The sequence below is a fragment of the Bufo bufo genome, chromosome 1 (assembly GCF_905171765.1).
Source record: "Bufo bufo chromosome 1, aBufBuf1.1, whole genome shotgun sequence".
NCBI lineage: Eukaryota > Metazoa > Chordata > Amphibia > Anura > Bufonidae > Bufo > Bufo bufo.
Window position 1 is genome coordinate 373,981,887 of NC_053389.1, and position 5,197 is coordinate 373,987,083.

The window sequence follows — 5,197 nt, forward strand, 5'->3', positions numbered from 1 at the left end:
ACTATCAGCTGTGTATCCACCTGACTTCTCCTCAACTCAACTGATGGTCCCAAACCCATTTATAAGGCAAGAAATCCCACTTATTAAACCTGACAGGGCACACCACTTATTAAACCTGACAGGGCACACCTGTGAAGTGAAAACCATTTCAGGGGACTACCTCTTGAAGCTCATCAAGAGAATGCCAAGAGTGTGCAAAGCAGTAATCAAAGCAAAAGGTGGCTACTTTGAAGAACCTAGAATATGACATATTTTCAGTTGTTTCACACTTGTTTGTTATGTATATAATTCCACATGTGTTAATTCATAGTTTTGATGCCTTCAGTGTGAATCTACAATTTTCATAGTCATGAAAATAAAGGAAACTCTTTGAATGATAAGGTGTGTCCAAACTTTTGGTCTGTACTTTAGGTACCGTATTACACTAATACATGCACAGCAGTAACCACAGATTTAGCTGAATATAAATTGTAGGTCTAGTATTTAGGCGGTGGATGACAGGTATACGTTTACGGACAGAATTAGACTTGGAGATGCACTGTAGCGTTTGAAGTTATTGAGAATGACCCTATCCGCACCTTCAATCTAATATACCCTTTTATGGATAGGTTTAAACTTGGCCTGATACAGCAGAAACCACTGATTTGGGGAATTGCTAAATTGGGAATTGTATTTCAACCCAGAACAAAAACTGTGCTTTGGCGGACACTAAATAACTTTGCCAGGCACAGCAGTAACCACAGATTTAGCTGAATATAAATTGTAGGTCTAGTATTTAGGCGGTGGATGACAGGTATACGTTTACGGACAGAATTAGAATTGGAGATGCACTGTAGCGTTTGAAGTTATTGAGAATGACCCTATCCGCACCTTCAATCTAATATACCCTTTTATGGATAGATTTAAACTTGGCCTGATACAGCAGTAACCACTGATTTAGGGAATTGCTAAGTTGGGAATTGTATTTCAACCCAGAAAAAAATATATCCTTTGCCAGACAGCAGACAGCATTGCAATTGGCTAGCCACAGCTGAAACACCAGATTTAGGGTACTGCTATTTTGGCAATTGTATTTCACCCCTCAATAAAATAGCAAGCACAGCCAAGCCCCTGATGTAGGATATAGCAAAAAAAAAAAAAAAACACTATTGATGGTTAAATGTACTTGGTGGCAGCTTGCGCACCACAAGACACAAAATGGCCGCCAATCACCCCAGAAAAAAGTGACTGAAAAACTCTCTGGGCAGCCTTAAAACAGTGAGCAATTGAATAGCAGAGGTTGAATGATACACAGCTGTACAGCTTTACTTCAGTAAGTAAATCCCTGCCTAATCTGGCCCTAACAGCAGCAGCTGCATCCTATCACTACACTGATCAGAGCAGAGTGACGTGTGGCGCTACGTGACTCCAGCTTAAATAGAGGCTGGGTCACATGCTGCACTGGCCAATCACAGCCATGCTGTAACGGTCACGTCCACACACACACAGGGGGAAGGATAGTTACCACTGCGCTCCACCCTCACCCCTGGCCCTGCCTACTTGCCTCACGAGTCCTGATGACAGGGGACAACTGGACGACAGTCCCTAACTTAGGATACGTGCAGGGAAGACAGACAAGACAAAATACGGAACATGAACGGACCGGGTCAGAACCAAGAGAGCTACGCAGTACAAAGGGTTAAGCAAAGAATGGTCAGGAGAAGCCGGGGTCAAATACCAGGAGAGTAGAGAAGTACAAGAGGAGTCCTAAGAGAGTAGTCAGGTGGGAGCCGAGGTCACAATACCAGGACGGATGCGCAGTACAGGAGGAGCAGGCAAAGGATCGTCAGGGAACGGAATCAGGTGAGTATTCAGTAGTCCAACAAATAGCCAGGAACCTAGAAATTAACAGGCAACCTGTGGCTAGCAGGCTGCCTGTATTTATAGTGGGGAGTGAGGGTCATGTGACGTGGCCAGCGTTACATGACCAACAGACCAACCAGTTGAGCACCGAGTGATCAGCTCGGCGCTCAAGGCAGACTTAGGAGCAGGAAGCCACCCAGCAGTAAAGCCGCCCTGGGAATGAAGTCAAACACAGATCCTCATTCCCAAAGCTAAGCAACAGTTCTGCGGGCAATGGGGGACCGAGTGCACCTTCGGAACCCCGTTACAGTACCCCCCCTTTTACGAGGGGCCACCGGACCCAAGACTTCAGGCGATGGCTTTTCAGGGTGTTCTAAATGAAATTTACTAACCAGTCTAGGAGCATGAACCTCCCTGGCAGGTACCCAAGATCTCTCTTCGGGTCCATACCCCTTCCAGTGAATCAGGTACTGCAAGGAGTTACGCACCTTCCTGACATCCACTATTTTTGACACAACATACTCGACAGCATCATTAACAAGAACCGGCGGAGGCGAGGCTTTTGATGGTACTACCGGTTCAAAATATTTTTTATGTTGAGATTTATGGAACACATTATGAATGTGGAATGACTCGGGCAGCTCCAAACTAAATGATACCGGGTTAATCACCTCCGTGATCTTATATGGTCCAATAAAACGAGGAGAAAATTTTCTAGAAGCTACCTTGAGAGATAGATTCTTGGAGGACAACCATACTTTATCCCCAACCTGAAAGTTCACCCCCCTTGAACGTCTCCTATCAGCCTTGAGTTTTTGAGAACTTTGAGCCTTTTCTAGGTTTGATTGAACCCGGGCCCAAACTGTGAACAGTTCGGAGGAGAGTTTATCAGCTTCAGGGTTAGAGGAGGAGACGGACGACCCAGAATGAAAACGGGGATGAAAACCATGGTTACAAAAGAAAGGGGAGACCCCAGCAGAAGAATTGACACGGTTATTCAAAGCAAATTCAGCCAACGAAAGGAATTTGACCCATAATTGCTGGTCATCAGCAACATACAACCTCAGGAATTGTTCCACAGACTGATTAAGGCGTTCAGTCTGCCCATTACTCTCAGGATGGTAGGCGGAAGAAAAAGACAACAAAATTTTACATCTTTGACAGAAGGCCCTACAGAATTTGGACACAAAATGCACACCCCTGTCCGAAACAATATTTTCCGGGATGCCATGTAAACGAACAATCTCTCTCACAAAAATAGACGCCAGGGTTTTAGCATTCGGAAGTTTAGACAAGGAAATGAAATGAACCATCTTGTTAAACCTATCGACCACTACCCAAACCACAGTCTTACCCTCCGCCAGCGGTAGGTCAGTTATAAAGTCCATCGAGATATGGGACCAGGGTCTACTGGGAATGGGTAGGGGTCGTAGGTTACCAGCAGGGCGAGTCCTAGGTGTCTTAGACCTGGCACAAACCTCACAGGCTGACACGTAGGACTTGACATCCCTGGTCAGAGTGGGCCACAAATAAGATCTAGAAACCAGATCCTTAGTGCCCTCAACACCCGGATGTCCACAAAAGGCAGAATCGTGACACTCACCCAACAGCTGGAGACGAAATTGTACGGGAACAAACAACTTATCTGTTGGGGTGGATGCCGGTGCCAGATGTTGTTCAGACCTAATGCGAGCCGAGATATCCTGGGTTAGAGCCGCTAAGAAGATGTTTGCTGGTAGGATGGATTCAGGCGGCGTCTCAGTGGGTTGAAAAGCATGGAAGCTCCGAGATAATGCGTCTGCCTTCACATTTTTACTTCCCGGCCTGAACGTAATGGAGAAATCAAAACGGGTAAAAAACAGAGCCCATCGGGCTTGTCGGGGATTCAACCTCTTAGCAGACTCGAGAAACATTAGGTTTTTATGATCAGTGACAACCGTTACTCGATGCCTTGCCCCCTCCAAAAAATGTCTCCACTCCTCAAATGCCCATTTAATAGCCAGCAGCTCCCTATTCCCTATGTCGTAGTTTCTCTCCGTGGGAGAGAATTTCCTAGAGAAGAAGGCACACGGTCTCAGGTTAGTGAGGCTAGCAGGACCTTGTGAAAGGACTGCTCCTGCGCCGTCCTCGGACGCATCCACCTCCACAATAAAAGGTTTCTCCTGGTCAGGCTGGATCAGAATGGGAGCGCTACTGAATGCCTTTTTTAATGTTTCAAATGAAGAAATGGCCTTGGTAGACCAATTCTCCAAATCCGCCCCTTTCTTAGTAAGGTCGGTCAATGGCTTAGCAATTACAGAAAAATTCATGATAAATTTACGTAGTAATTAGCTAGACCCAAAAACCGTTGTAAAGCCTTTAAGGATGAAGGCCTTACCCATTCCTTAATTGCTTAAACCTTACCAGGATCCATCTTAAAGGCGTGAGGAGTCAAAACATGCCCTAGAAACAGTATCTCCTGTACACCAAAGACACATTTCTCTTGCTTAGCGGATAGCTGGTTCTCCCTCAACACCTCTAATACTTGTTTGACATGAGACACATGAGATTCGAAATCAGGAGAGAATATCAAAATGTCGTCAAGATAAACAATAATAAATTTACCTAAGAACTCCCTAAGAATATCGTTCATTAAGTTTTGGAACACAGCTGGGGCATTGCTGAGTCCAAAAGGCATCACCTGATATTCAAAGTGTCCTATTGGAGTATTGAACGCTGTCTTCTATTCGTCTCCCTCCTTGATTCGGATTAGATTGTATGCCCCTTTCAGGTCAATCTTGGAAAACCAGGTTGCCCCCAAAACCTGGTTAAATAAATCCGGAATCAATGGGAGAGAGTATCTATTTTGGACAGTGATTTTATTCAATCTCCGGTAATCAATACAAGGCCTAAGACCACCATCCTTCTTTTTAACAAATAAAAACCCTGCTCCCATAGGAGAGACTGAAGGTCTAATATGCCCTTTAGCAAGGCTCTCCTTAATATAATCTTCCATAGCCTTGCGTTCGGGCCCTGAAAGATTATAAATTCGACCTTTAGGAAATTCGGCACCCTCAATTAGCTCTATGGCACAATCATAAGGTCTATGGGGGGGTAGAACCTCTGGAGTAAGGGACGAGAACACATCAGAATATTCCTTAATAACAGAGGGTAATGTATTAGACCTTACTGAAACCCCAGCCTGGACCACGGACGAGTCATACTTAGGTCCCCATTTTACCAACTCTCCTTTGGACCAATCAATTGTGGGGTTATGTAAACGGAGCCAAGGCAACCCTAGTACCACCTCAACTGGTAGGTTCTCCAGGACTAGAAGAGAACATCTCTCAGAGTGGCACACACCCACGGACAGAGA